At 34.3% G+C, this 16,307-nt stretch overlaps 1 protein-coding gene across 1 annotated transcript in view; it reads left to right on the top strand.

Moving 5' to 3' along the window:
- The first annotated feature begins 443 nt into the window (after nt 1–443).
- The window catches only part of LOC136983807 (DNA excision repair protein ERCC-6-like), a 115,209-nt gene continuing 99,345 nt past the window's right edge, over nt 444–16,307 (top strand). Inside the window, exon 1 of the mRNA XM_067280664.1 lies at nt 444–462. The gene's annotated coding sequence lies outside the window, so the exon portion shown is untranslated. The remainder of the gene's footprint in view (nt 463–16,307) is intronic.

Below are 16,307 nucleotides of genomic sequence, written 5' to 3'. Positions count from 1 at the left end.
AATGAATGAATGTATTTATTTATTTTGCTCACTTTTATTTAAACTAGAAGACTGTATAACTTTTTAAAAAAATAATCGCGTACTCAATTTTTAAATTTCAGCAATTAAATAGCACTTCGTTTTCAACTAGACTTCCATTTGTTCCGTCTGCCAGCTGAAAAGGAGTGGGTAGCGAGCGCCGCCATAACCGCTCGGCCATCCGTCCATCGATATTATTTCATTTTAAAATAGAGGAATCAAATTCCATTAGGAGTATTTTATGTGCAGTTATTTTTAAGGAAGTATTTATTTGGCTCTATTTTAGCATAATTATTAACTTACGTCCATTTATTTAAAAGTTTGCACTACATCTATCTGGCAACGCTGTGTTGATTAAATTTTGGAACGAAAATTGAAGTCTTGAAATTTGCTGTTCGTACGAACTCAACCGAAGAAAGAAAGATATTTGCTCTTGTGACTAATGTATGTAATTAATTTTATTACAATTGTTTGTTTTCTATTTTAAAATATACTGTCGTGTAGATTTTTATTAGGAAGTAAAATTCAAAAGGTTGCACCGCTAGGTAAAGATGGGGTATTCGTATAAAATTAGGTAGAATATATTAGTTGTAAAGTTTAATTTGGTAAATTTAAATTTTAAATTTAGAAAGTGATGAAACGAACATTCTAAATGGAACATGCATAACTGACCCGAAGCAGGACATTCGAGCTGTTCAAAAACGTTTGTCGTTTATAATGTACTACTGCAATAAAGCTATGTGATTGTTATTTGTACGTTTTTCCAGTTTGAATTTTCTTTCTTTCCTTTTTAATTGGAAAGTAAAGAATGGCAGCTGCAGTAAAATTTTGAAAATTATAAACAAACATAATAGAAAATTTCCTGTGTTGTTGGGATCACCAACTGTATTTCGATTAGATAATTCTTGGAAATTGTGTAATCCTGCTTCTACAAGTGTATAGAAATGCTTCCGGTAATCTCGGATGTAGGATTTAATTATATTTATTTTGGTTGGTTACGCATGTTAATAGATGCATTTTGGGCAAACTTACGTTTATGACCCCCCCGATTAAGAACTAGGTGTAAGTACAAAATGAAAATAAATAAATAACAACCTTTCGACTTCTATCGTCCTTTACTAAATGCAGCTTTCTAATTTTAATTCCAAATGTTTTCGGTCTTTTTAAAAGGCCTTCTTCGAGAAAACAAATCGAAATGATTCTTTAACGGACTGCTTGTTCTGGAACGTTATAAATTTTAACTTTAAATTTAACTTTAGATTTAACTGTGCGGGCTCGTATACAAATATCTATAAACCTATAAACGGTGATGTTACTCGTATTAATATACGTGACGATGTACGTAAATATACTACGTGAATACGTAAATAATTAGCCGCTCGTCTCTTAGTTATTCGAACTTGTGCTTGCTCTCCGCGCAGCCGATAGTTTACCGAACTCTCGAAAATTTATTGCGAGTCCCTCTTGGTATGTCTTATACAGGGTGGGCCAGCGAAAACGAAACGGCAGAGTGTTCGTGTTCGTCCAAGCAAAGCGCTCGGACAGGTCGATCTTTTGCTCGAGGGGACATCTTTTGCAATAAAGTTTTTGCGATTCTGAATACAACAGACAACAAAAAATTTTAAAAACTCATTTATTTTGTATTAACTAAACAAACATTTATTTCGAAAAAAACTGTTTGTTTAGTTAATATTCAGAATCGCAAAAACTTTATTGCAAAAGATGTCCCCTCGAGCAAAAGATCGACCTGTCCGAGCGCTTTGCTTGGACGAACACGAACACTCTGCCGTTTCGTTTTCGCTGGCCCACCCTGTATATCTGCGATGCCTTCGCATATTTCGAGTGCCTCTTGTCGTGGATCTTTTGTATTATTTTAGCCCTATGCCAATCTATAGTGACTTCCTCGAGGTCTGCAATAGCGTATGTAGCTAGGGCCGTGACCGGTTGCCCGTTACGGGCGTTTCTTTCGTGCTCTTTCGGCCTTTCCTTCGACGATCTTCCCGTTGCCCCAATGAAGTATAACTCTGTATGTCTCCTTACATCTTGTACGGGGATTCTATATACCCCCCGGAATCGAGCTCTGGTCTAATTCTTCCTTGTCATTGCGTAGTATTTGGTAAACTGTGGGATTTCTTTTGAAGATTACTTTCTTGTTTGTTGCTGTTCCTATTTCGTTGTGAATATTGCATGAAGGAGCTATGTAGTCCATAACTGTGTATTTTGTCATTTTTTCCCGCTTGGCCTTATCTATACCGTCTATTCTTGTTTTGTTAATGATGGCTCTTATCGTATTTTGGTGGATACTGCACTGCCTGGCTGGTTCTTTTACTTATTCTAATTCTTTCATTCTGTCTTGTGGTTTGCTTCAGTGTGTGTATGCTCTCTTTACTAATGCCCGAAATGCTGCTATTTTGTAAGGTGCTGGATCGTGTGAGTTCCACGGTATAAATAGCGTGTTATATGTTGTCTTTCTGTACACTTTTGTTACGAACTCCCCTCCTTTCTCGATTTCTATTTCTATGTCTAGGAAGTGCACCCTTTTGTTGTCCTCTTGCTCTAGTTCCAGCTCTAGGCCGAATTTGTTGGAATTGACGTCCTTGATAAATTGTTGAATGTCTGGTTTTTTGTCCCATGCAGTCGATACGTCATCGACGTAGCGTGCATATATTTCCAAGTGTGCAGCGTATTTCGGTAAGATTTCTTTTTCTACAGTCCTGACTACTATCTCGCATAAAGTTCCTGCAATAGGGCTTCCCATTGCCACTCCTCTATGTTGCGTGTATGTAACTCCATTAAATTTAAATATCGACAAGTAAGTGGCAAGATGTGCTAGTTCTAGTATTTGCTTTTTCATACGTATTGCATTTCTTATTCTGCTCATTACGAAGTCTCTTAGGTGGCAAAAACGTGGCTCTATTTTGATAGAAGGGTATAAGGCCTTGAAATCTAGCAGTCATGTAACATCCTTCGTTTACTTTAATGTTTTTTATTTTCTGCAGCAATTCAAGCAGTTGTTTGGGTATATACTATAGATTACTCCCTATGGAATTTCGTGTGTTTGGGTATATATCTGAACTCGAGACCGAGACGAGTTCAACGATACTCTACTTTTGGACCGGAGACGAAAAATAAAAAAGTTATCATACTTTTTTCTGGTGATCGCGCGATGATAGGGAGTCGCGTCGCTCTCACCACAAAGTCGGCCTCGCTATCGCAATCGGGAGTCGTGTCGCGTTGCCGTTAAAATTGCCTTTAGTAGACGTTTCCCCCTTTTTTACTTTGTTCAAGAACTACCGTGAATCGATCACTAGTTTAGCACATGGCGGCATGTGGTGGCGCCCATACAAGAGGTCATTCGGGCCGCCATGTTCGCTGCGATAAGTAACATTAACCAAAATGGTGATCGCGCGATGATCGGAAGTTGTGTCGCTCTCTTCGCTCTCGTATCACGTGTTTAACGCTCCGGGAGATGACCATAGTCCGACATCACGGTTTGCAGACTTTACCACAAGATGGCAATACTAGCAACTACGGTGCCGTCTGCATGAGAGCATTAAAAAAGTGTGATAACTTTTTTTTTCGTCTCCGGTCTAAAAATAGGGTACCGTTGAACTTGTCTCGGTCCCGAGTTCAAATATATAATCAAAGTCCTGAAATTCCATAGGGAGTAATCTATAGTACACCCAGTTGTTTTATGCTGTAAACATGTGGAAGCATGTGCGCATTGATGAAGTTCTTGTGTAGTCTTTCTAGGATTACTGTAGGTGAGCAGCATTTATTCACCACTGGCCTTAAGCTTTTTTCTGGTTTGTGTGTTTTAGCAAAACCGAATAATCTTGGCACTGATGGAGAGGCCATTATTATCTTCTTCATACCAAGTTCTTTTGCAAGGGAAGTGTTAGAAAAACATTTGACTCGTGCCTGCAACTGCTCCAGAGCACGTGGTTGAGCTGTCTTGCTATATGTAAGGAGAGACATACAGAGTTATACTACATTGGGGCAACAGGAAGATCGTTGAAAGAAAGACTGAAAGAGCACGAAAGAAACGTCCGTAATGGGCAACCGGTCACGGCCCTAGCTACGTATGCTATTGCAGACTCCGAGGAAGTCACTATAGATTGGCATAGGCTAAAATAATACAAAAGATCCACAACAAGAGGCACTCGAAATATGCGGAGGCGTTGCAGATATATAAGACATACCAAGAGGGACTAGCAATAAATTTTCGAGAGTCCAGTAAACTATCAGCCGCATGGAGAGCAAGCATAAGTTTGAATAACTAAGAGACAAGTGGCTAATTATTTATGTATTCATATACAGTAGAGCATCGATTATCCGACTCAATTGGGGACTGGGGTTGGTTGGATAACTGAAAAAAACGGATAACCGAAAAGTATGAAAAAATACATTATTAGTATATCCCATGTAATTAGTATATTAGTATATCACTATTAACCTACTTTACGTTGAATTTTCATTGATGTTAAGCCTAACAAAATTTTAAAAAAAAATAATAATCGTCGCTATTGTATCGTTAAAAATTATTTCTTTATTTTGCACAAAATAAATACAGTACTGTACTGCATATTGAAAAATATATTCAGGTTACATATTTAACAAAGTGGGCCTATACATTAGAAAAAGAAATCCAAAATTTTCTTTTGCTTCACAGCTGACACACGTTTTTTGCCACTAAATCTCGCACACATTTTAAAAACAGCAATTGGATAGCGTCGTTAAATAAAATTAAGCCTCATTTAAATACTGGCTTCCCTTTCGTGGTCAAGCCAGTGTTGCCAGCTAAAACATGCAAAAATTTAACAAAAATGATATTAAAGTAGCCAATACATAGCCAAATATTGTAGCGTCACATCACTAGCGGACATTTGAATTGCTGACTAGAACGCGGTCGGTTAATTGATGTGACAGTTGATCGGGGGTTGGATAATCGATGCTCTACTGTAGTATATTTATGTACATTATCATGTATATTAATATGAGTAACATCACCGTTTATAGATATTTATATAAGAGCCTGCGCAGTTAAATCTAAAGTTAAATTTAAAGTTAAAATTTATAACATTCCATAACAAGCAGTCCTTTAAAGAAAGAATCATTTCGATTTGTTTTCCTGAAGGCCTTTTAAAAAGATCAAAAACATTTGGAATTAAAATTAGAAAGCTGCATTTTGTAAAGGTTGATAGAAGTTGAGTCGGAAACATTATTTAGTGCAGTTAAAGAAGAATGTAACAACAAGCGTAATACAGGAAATCCTCATTAGTTCGAAATTGAAGGGACAAAATAATCGCAATTACGAATGGGCAAGTTTCGAATTATCGAGTTTTTATTAATTATGTACGATGTGAAAGTGCCGTGTAATTGATGTAATTTATGGAGGAAATGGAATATGGCTATCTGTTATTTTCGTTAATTAATAATAATTAATAATATCATAAATAAACTGCAGGTAAATGGCACGTGTCTGGTGAGAAACTCTCGGGTTGCCGGATAGGTTTTATAAAAAGTGAGGCAGAATCCTTCGAAATTAGCCCAAATTATTTTTAAAGTGGCTTGAAAAGTAGCGAGTTGGCCAAATGTAGTGGCTCGTAGCCTTACGGATAACTCTGTCTGCTATTTGTGGCCTGATCTTGCAGTCCCGAAAACTGGCCGCGTTTTACGAAATAAGTGAAAAAAGGACTGTTCTCGAATAAGATGACGGTCAAAAATGTGTTACTGTAAAAGCAAAACCATATTGACCGGATTAGAGTTATTATTGTTCTATTGTTCTCTTATAGTATGGAGGCACTTTGATCTAAATGAATGACTTAACTAGGGTTTCTCAAACGGGATCCCGGTTGTTTTTTTAACCCGGGAAATTTTTCTTATCCCGGGAAATCCTGCAAATTTCTTAAAAATTCACTTTTTTCTTATTTTTTGTTAAGGTTGAGGAAATTTTGCAAATAGAGAGTATAATTAACTCGTAAACTGTCAGAATAAATTTCTATTTATTAATTTTAAACCTACTTATTAGTTTTTTTAATTTTTTTTTCGTTATGGCACGTCACAAATGATCAATAATGAATACGTAGCTTATTTGTGGCAACTCTCAAAATTCTTTACCAGTAATATTGGAATAAGTGTGCTTATGCTGTCTTAATTTTTAATCATGCCCAGTGGCTTTAATGACTGCATAATGCCAAGTTGTGCAAATTGGGCAAGGATACAAACGAGTACGAAGTCAGCAAGTATGAAGTTTTTCTTCATAATCTGATTAATAAAGACAAACAAACTGCCAAATTATTGGGCTATGATGTTTCTATTAAAGCAGTCGAGGTGGACAAATCAAGAATGCTAGAGAGCAAAAGAAGTATAATCTCGAAGATGAACTAGAAATCTTCCAGGCTACAAGTGAAAACCCATAACATCTGTCTTCTCTTAAACAGGGCTTAAAGTGACTCTCTTTTTTAGCTTTTTTTCATAGCTCCTCTCTTTTTTAGCTTTTTCTGAGAAAAACTCACTTTTTTAGCTTTTTTCACTTCCCATGTGAAATTTTTTTTTCGTAAATGTGCTCAGGAGCGAAATAGCAACCAGCACTTCCCTGTATGCCTTATGGACTGTGCGCAACATGTTAAGGCACTGTCGTACACACATGTAGTGTACTACATTTATATAGACTAACAAAACGAGGAGCTTTCCAAAGCTTGATACTCTGCACATGCTGTAGGAATTTGCACGTGGGTTCTCCTTGCTTGTATCCTTGTGAAATACCGATCTCCGCAGCGCTTCGATATAATCACGCTGCATTAAGTCAAGTACACTTCTAGTTCGACATTAAGAGTGCTTTTTATACAGCATTATTTTTAGCATTTGTATTTATTTAAGCGCAGTGGACAAAAGAAAGAAATAGATTTTATTTAATACTAACAGTAGAAACTCATGTTTTAGCAATGGAAAATTGTATAGAACCCAATACTTTCTGAAGTAAGTTGCTAAGCAAACTTCTTCCCAACCGCCTGCTATTCTTTAGCTTAAACGATGACATTTACTCGTTTTTGACTACCGTAGAAAAACCGAAAAAATAATTGTTGAGCAATAATAAATTTGATTTCTACTGTTGTTATTAAATAAAACGTTGTAGGACACTCGTTTCAAAGCTTGTATCTTTCTAGCACTCTGTAAAATTAAAGATCGAGCGAATCTCGTGTCAGGAAATACAAGATTTTAAACTAATATCCTAAATATTAATAACTTCTGTAGAGACAATCTTTAGACAAAGACAAAAGTTTGGTTTTAAGTGGGTGCTTATATATTTGGCATGCACCATGGTTTTCTGCATTCTAACGGTGTCCTTCATTTTCCATTTCGACAAACTATAAAACTCTTCATGCACGTGCGCATTCGAACAGCTGCGGTCAATCCGGCACCAAATTAAAAAATTAATTTGTAAATATTTAGCGTCGAAAAACCGCTATTTTCACTTTAATCTAGCTTTTCGATATGCTTCTAGTCGAACTCAGTCAAAAAATTAATTTAATTATAATTTATTGAAGATTTTAATATTTTAATATTAGAAAGTAATTAGCATAAATTACATGGTGTCATGTCTCATCTTCGCTCCCGTTCAAGTTTATTGTCCTATACATGCACCGATGTTTGTTTTTACTTCTGCTGGGGTTTTATTTCAACCTCGACCATTTGGTTACGCAAAGTGGGGAGACGGGCATCACGTGATCGCGTACCTGACTTTTTACAAGTTTCCTTACCTCGAAAGAAACTTATACTTTTTCTTGATTTTAATTATTATTAATTAACTTTTTTGATGGATTCTTATATCGTTGTATTATCTAAAGTTGCAGATATAAATGTGTAAAACTTTATTTAAAAAATTGTTTTTCTTATATTTTAAAATTCAAAAATAAATTAAATATTGGAAATGCTAAACTATAAGTACAGTGTGTTTTACATTATCATTGCAAACAGATACAGCCAATTATTTTATAAACATATTTATTATTTCAATTTTTATAAATTATTTAATTTGATGCAACGTAATCAATTAATTACTGTGGCGCGTTAACATGGGCGTAGCCAGGAACGGGCATGGGTGGGCACACCCCCCAGTTAACTTGGTGCCCCTCCCCAAAAAATTACAGCCCAGCCCCCACGCAGTTAACTTGGTGCCCCTCCCCAGAAAATTACAGCTTCTACTAGGCCCCCCATAACAACGCGTTAATTAATATGGAGGCGAGACTCGATTCAATTACTTTTTCATTTCAGACATTAATTACAGTGTTATTTTAATGTAATTTTATACATAATGTATGTTTATTATAATTAATAAATCTATATAGGAATAATATCTGTGTCTAATAAAACAAAGCGATTATAAAAATGAAAAGTGTGCGTTCCATCTCGATCTTTTGTGAGCGAAATTTTATGATTTTAATTTTTAAAAAATGAGATTTTTATTTATAATTTCTGTAATTTGATCTATAAGAGCAAAAAACTAAACTTATCAAATATCAACTCTCTGTAAATAATTCCATCATTTGCTTATTAACGTCAGATTTGTTAAATTTCATGGGATTGTATATTTTTCAACTTGAGGGTAGTAGAAAGCTTTGTATATTTTCTCCGGTGAAAGTAATAAACTCTGCCGGTTCCCCACGGTGAAGGACAACAAACTGCTAAATGTTTAATCATTGTTTTCATAAACTCTCTTCTCTGTCAGTTGTGGGTCAAATGACTAACAAATTGTTTTATTGTATTCAGGGGAATGGATTTGGAGACTAGTATTACCAGTAATGAATGCTGTAATTTTATTTTTAATCATTTAAAAAATATTGATAAAATTACCAAATAAATGATTGGGTCACAATTACTAGTGGTATTGCTATATAACAGACGTGGGCAAATGAGACTCCAAGAGCCGCATGTGGCTCTTTTTGAATTTTATGTGGCTTTTGCCGAAAGTGTTAATTTCTGCTTTTTATTATTATTTTTACAGTTTTATCTCCACAATTTTGTGAAAACACGTTTATTAAAAAAATTCAATACTTGTTCTATATTATATAATAAAATCCAGGTACAGAACTGCAGTACAGAATAAAAAAGTACAGAACTGCGGCTCCCATGCATTTTGCAAAACCTACATTTCGGCTCCCACTGAACTTTTGCTTGCCCACCCCTGCTATATAATGAACATGCAACCCACTGATTCTGCCAGAAGTTGTTTTTTTTCTTCTTTAATTACATTTTTTTTATGAAGAAATCAAAAAATGTACCTTGAAATAAATGGCATTTGAAATTTGGCATGTTATATGGAAACACATTCTGGTAGCTATGTTACTATTCCATTTGCTTTGCTGTGTAACGGTGGGAATTCTGTACGGGGCACATGAAAACTTAATGCGGGCCTGTTCTGGCTTAATGCAGTCTTACTGGTCACTTTTCTGGAGTATAAACTCAGCCTAACTATTTTCATATTTAATCTTATCAGTCCACTTAATAATCAATCTAATATCATATGCAATGTTATTGATACAAAATATGTGTTCGTTTGTGTGTTTTTTTAATAATGCCTGTTTTCGTTCATTTTAACACTATTAGCTTTTTTAGCTTTTTTTCAGTGTGAACTCTCTTTTCTCACTTTTTTTTATTGCCATGACTGCTTTAAGCCCTGCTTAAATGCATTAAACATGATTCCAATCACATCAATTGAATCGGAAAAGGCATTCTCGATAGCGAGACTTTTCATTATTAAAATAAGAATTAGATTGAGTGATCAGAGTATTGACTACCTTTGCTTTTTAAAATCTTTTAAAAATTTACAATATTTTGTATTATATTTTATTTGAAAAAAAAAACAAAAATTACCTTTTAAGTTAGAAGTTTGATCTGTTTTTTTTTAATTTTCAACTCAATTCAAAAGCATTTTTGTTGTCGTTGTATGCAGTTTCCAGCAAACTTTAATAAATTTTTTCTATTTGTGAAAATTTATACGTAATCCAAAGGTAATTTTTAATATATGAAGCGTGCAATGCCATAAGGTTGTAAATGCCATTTTTCTCAAAATACGTTTTATTGAAGAAATGAATTTTAAATGCAATGTTTTTTCCTACAAAAAAATATTGTGGCGATAGTGGCGCTCTAAGTGGCTATATTTTGAAGATGAATTTATTTGCAAGCCATAACGTTTTAAGTGCCAAAGTGCAAGCCACGTGACTTTTGGCGCGTAAAATGTTACGGTTTACATTTGCATCATTTTGTTGTTCCAATTTGTAACGCAGTGAGTTTTTTACGCGAAACCAGATAACTGAATCCCAGTTTATTAATAGTTAACCTGTATCATCACATTATTTGATATTTTAAAATGATATTCGGACTTCCATTAATCTTTCAAATTTGAAGTTTTTAAATACATTTTAACTTTTATTACACTAAATTAATACCTTATTGTTTATATTTTCCTTTATTTATCATAATTATATTACAATTGATAAAGATTACAGCCCAGTTCAAGTACCAAAACTGTGGGCCCAACATTGTTGAGGCCAGGAAACAGTCACTAATAGATTATTGCCAGTTTTTAATGTTAAAATTGATATTGAGTTTGTAAATTGTGTTTAATAATTTAAATGTAAGTTTTTGGTATTCAAAACTGTTTTTCAGCTGTAGAAACATTAATTTTATGATTGCAATTGTTTTTGGCGTTTACAACGTTATGGCTCTAACCCTGTTTTTAAACTTTTTTTGTTTCCTTACTGTCATACTTAGGTGTTTGAAATTAAACCCAATGTTTTATTCCAAAGTGTAAATTGTTAAAATAATTTTTATAGCATTTGATTAAAGTTTGTTCATTAGAAAAAGTGTTTTTTCTCTCTCCTGAAAAGTTTGTTTTTTGGCATTTACAACATTATGGCATTGCACGCTTCCTATATCTTACACAGCATTATTAATGAATTTGGAGGTTACAGAATGTATTCAATTACTTTAAAAAATGAAAAATAATTAATTTTGTCCCGGGATCCCAGGAAACAGTTCACTTTTATCCTGGGACAAGCAAAAGACTGGGAAATGAGAAACCCTAGACTTAACGTGTGCATGTCGCGGTTCAGATGGAATTTTCACTTCAAATTACAAAGTAGCTGTATTTCGAACTGACCAAATTCCTTAATGTGTAAATCTCTATGTCCCCTACTGGGACAAAAGTACGGTTACGAACTAATGGAATTTTGCTATCCAAGTTCAAATTAGCAAGGATTTCCTGTAGTAATATCTTACTTTGTATTGAATCGACCATCTCCTTAAATACAAAGGTGTATGAACGTAACGTGGAATATATTTCACATTTATACATTAGGCAAATAATAACCGATAGTTTAGATTATAGACTTTTTATGCTATCATAATAGTCTGTTAGTCTTTAAAAATAAACTTCACGTTGCTCTAAAGCAGTGTTTCCCAACGTGGGGCCCACGCCCCACAGAGGGGCAATTTGATTGTTAAGGGGGTCAATTCGAAAATGGACTCATCCAAAGTTTAAGTTAACCGTATAGCCACTGTATGCCATATTTATTGTAAATATTGATTTAAGTTAGTTTTAATTTTCTTTGTTCTTTGTTTCCCTTTCCTTCTAGAACTTCCCTTTATAACCCTTTTCCCTTGGGGTGGGATTAACAATTCTGGGAACCACCGAGAACAAAGAGATGAACAAGGCCCTGAGGCCAGTGAAAGGACATTCTTTGCCCAGACCTCGAGGTGGACAAATGTGAGTTGTGGTGTTCCAGGTTGCGTTTGGCAATGACTGGAAAGTGCAAAAGACTATTATGAAAGGATTGGGTTTTATCGTGGTTACAATAAAACAGTGTGGCAATTAAGTGCAAGAAAAACTTCAACGAACACGACAATGAGAGACCTTCCAAAAGACTTCAACATATATGTTGGGGGGCATAAGAATTTTAGAAAGGCTTAGGTGGGGCATAGCACAAAAAAGGTTGGGAAACACTGCTCTAAAGGGTAACTGCCTTGTGGCCAACAGTTCGCTGTTCCTAGAACTATCCACAATCAAGAGATTGATGTCGTACCGTCTCTTAGTGATTTGTATTCCTTCGTACGTGTTTAACAGATTTCCTTTATATGAACTTTTCTTGATTGCTATCTGTTCTGTAAATTTCCTTTTTGTATGTCATTTTCATGATGTAAAATTTTAATCTGGTTTTATTTTCCCAGTTATGTATACGTAACAAGGGAAAGTATTGGAATCGTGTCAAATTTGACCCTTCGAGTTTTTTGCAAATCTTCTGATTTTGAGACCTGAATACAAAAAAGTAAAAAAAAAAGGCAAAAATATTCCATGAATGTGTGTGTGTGTATATTGACATCTACTTCGCTTAATATCTCAGGATGAGGTAAAGATTCAGTAATTAAATTTGGCATGGCGGCAGCTTTCTAAAGAGCATTGATGCTATTAAATTTTAGTGGTTAAAGATAAGAGATGGGGAGGGTGGGGAGATACGTACAATCTCTTATCTCTAGAAGGGATTGTGTGTATCTCTGGTAGGGTCAGACTTAATGATGATTTTACTCACTATTCACATTTATACTGTTTTTGTTTTTTTTTATAAAACTCATCCCTTCCCTCAAAAATTAAGCTTTTTGCCATTTTATAGTAATTAAAAATATAGAAACTTTTTATTAACAAAATCTCATAACAGATGATGGCACACACAATTTTATTAAGTTATATTGTAATTAAAATTGTAAAAGTTATTATCTAAATAAGATCTTATACTAGCTGGGAAAGACATGTAAGTCGTTGCTGAATTTTTTTATTTGTTGTGCAATCTGTTTTATGCAATAACATCGTGGTGATTGTTTATGTTTAAGATGTATAGCAGCGTCGTGTTGTTTTAATATTTTACATAGGGTTCTACCTGTCTTCTATGTAATTATAACAGGTTGGCATATATTGTACATTATAAACCGTAAACAATGCCTACATTATCTTTTTTTTTTCCTTTTCAATTTTTGTGCCAATCTTATTGTGGAATATATTTTTTTACTTTATTGCATAATGTAGGGGCTATACATATTTTAAATTTCTGCATTTTATTAAACACACAATTTTTTAAATTAATTTTAAGTTAATTTTTTGCAGCCTAACTATAGAAATTGTATGTGTTGTTTTGCACTAAAGATAATCAAATTTAATTTATTTTAATTTGTTTAGTAATTTCACTAATTTTTGTTTTATAAATTTGCCTGCTTTTAAAAAAATTTAAAAACTTTTAAGTTTAAGTGAGTTAATGTTAATTAATTGACTTGTCAGGCTACCTAGTTATATATTATTATCTGTATCTACATCCATTTTATATATCCAGGGATGCACAATCTTTTCTGAAGAAGGGCTTGGTTAGGATTAAGTTTACTGACCAGGGGGCCGGACCATTTTACAGCCCTCTTTGTTGACACACGAAGTCTAATTACTTTAGCCACTGGCAGTGTTGACAATCACGGGAAGTTTATGGCTTGACGTGGTTTGAAATAATTATTAAATCCAAAACTTTTTAGGGCAGTCAGCTTCCTTTTAGTTGTATGACTGTTTGAACTATTAATTTTTTTGGTCCAACATAATAAATTAAAAATTTTGGCACTAGCTTTTTTTTATATTTTTAGTCTATGGAGAGACATTATTGTAAATAATTGGTTGTTATAGCTTATGTACGTTCCTTTTTCAACTCTGATTGGTTTTTGTCCAGTTTGAATGACATTAAGTTGACGAATAAGTGTCTTTTCAGAAAAGATTGATTCAAATTTCCCGGGAAGTACCACACCCTCTTTGACTACACCAATCAGAATCTAGAATGTAAACAAATGCTAAAAATTTATGGTTTTTCACCACTATTTTCACTTATTTTTATTTGATGCTATTTAGACGAATAAGAAAGTTTTACAAAGCATAAAATTTGAAAATTTCCCACCAAAATAGAAACTTCCTGATAACGCAGAAAATGACATTCTAACATCACTTATTCTATTTGAATGACAATCCCTATTGACTATTTGTTGAGATCGAACAGCACAACCAGAACAGAGTCCACTTCTTAGATGTGGACATCATCGAACATACACACTGCTGTGTATCGAAAACCAACTGCTGTCTCAACGTATATTCCAATGTGATCCATTTTCTTATAAAGTAGCGGCCTTCAGAGCATTGGTCAGGAGAGCATACACACACACTTCCTCCTCACAGGTGTTAACGCAAGAAATAAGAAATATAGAAGGGATAGCCGTTGAGCATGGATACACCAACCTTATACATAGATTATGTGAAAACTACAAACATACGCAAGCAGTAGCGTCTAGTAGGATGGAAATACCGAACAACGAAAAGGAAGATGATAGGAAGAGGATCCCCCTCACTTATAACCCACATTTAAAATCAATATATAATGCAATAGCCAAGAAACGTAAGATCAGTATAGTATACAGGAGGTGTCCATCCCTTTACAGCACACTCAGGAATGGAAAAGACCATCCCAAGCTGGACAGATTACCAGGGATCTACAGTGACCCACTAAGTGATGGTAGATGCAACAGATATGGTATATGTTGGTTCTACCAAACATTCATTAGTGGTAAGATTAAAGGAGCATAAGTCAGACATACTACACAATAAATGCACAATGGCCCTTTCAACTTATGTGAGGGATCCGGACATCACAGCTGACTGTAACGAAGCACGCATCATCCTCACCACCCCGCATCACTATCACCTCAAAGTGCTGGAGGCAATGGAAATATTTAAGGCGGGTTGCAAGTCCACATGCATTAATTTTAAAGAAGAAATGTTGCTTTCCACGGCATGGCAAGGCCTAATGGACGATATCATTTGATTTTTGTATTGGTTTTTTAATGGTTTGAATTGAATCTTGTGTGCATTTAGAATTTCATATGATTATCCGATATTTGAATATCTTGGAATGTGTGCATGTTTTCAATCAGAAATCGAATGCCTTATAAATGAAATTCAAAAAATTGAATGAACAGCTTGCAACGGATTTACGTAAAAGCCTGAAAAAGAGCCCAGAAGGGGCATTGAAAATGTTCTCATTAGTAGAAGATTTTTACTCCAGTTATTTGGTTGATTTTATAGCTCCCATTTTTTACCGTGGAAAGTCATAAAACAGTTGGGTGCTAATGACTTTGTGAAAAGAAAAAAGTTCTATTTGCATTTTTCATGAACCATAGAGGGTGCTGCATTTTTACAAATTGGCTGCTTTATCTGTGTGATTTGTAACTAGTCAATGTAAAATTAATCATATACTACTGTCCGATATAATGATATATGCTGCTTGTAGCTTTTATCGAGAAATTTTATAGGAGAACAATTATTGATAGCAGAACATGTCATTACATGTATTATAGAAACAAATGAGCGATAACCCAGAGCACAAATGTATCATTTGTGCTCTTTGTGTTAAAAACATTAGCTTTGATATCTGTCCCATCAGGGTCAAGTTTCAAGCGGCCCAAAAATTTCTACAAAAAAAAAGTTGAAGTCAAACCAACAAAATGCACTTTAAATACTACACAAAATATAAAGTAGTTAATATGTTTATGTGAATTCTTTTCTTTTTATGATTGACTTCTAAAATGTGAAGGGTTGGTCAGGTGCCTCACACAGAGTTCAGCTTAGGGCCTTGAAACGTTAAAATCTGGCCCTGTGTTACACACAAAATTACTGGCATTTTAAACTTTAAGGAAAATTCGTTTAAAATTGACAGCATAAGACTGCATCCTACATGGCAGCGTTCAGCAACTGCAGGCGGAAAGAATCTTTGTATACGCTTTTAACTCACGAGCAACTTCTGTCCAGAGTGGATGCATGTTGTTTACAAGATGGCGGCGAGAAGACTTTGTCGAATGCTACTATAGAAAATATCACAAGCATTAAAACGGTAAATTTGAAAGGTAAATGTTATCGCTAACTAGATACACAACAAATGTAAATAATCTTTATAGAATAAGTTAAAAAAGTTTACTTTATAAGTTAAAAAACAAGTTTTCTTTTTAAAACATTACATTTATACAAAATCAGAAATTATTAAATTATGTGAAAGATTATTAATTAAAATACATACAACATATATACACAATTTATTTGCCATTCTGTTTTTATTTATCTACAAAATTAGCCATTTTCTTTAAAAGCACAAGCATTGGAAGCTGTGATCAAACTTGCTTGGTAGCTGCTTCCTGCATGTGCGTGTAGAAGCATCATC

This window comes from Centruroides vittatus, unplaced genomic scaffold (genome assembly GCF_030686945.1).
Source record: "Centruroides vittatus isolate TY-2023 unplaced genomic scaffold, ASM3068694v2 contig_89, whole genome shotgun sequence".
Classification (NCBI taxonomy): Eukaryota; Metazoa; Arthropoda; class Arachnida; order Scorpiones; family Buthidae; genus Centruroides; species Centruroides vittatus.
This window is presented reverse-complemented; position numbering and strand designations above follow the sequence as displayed.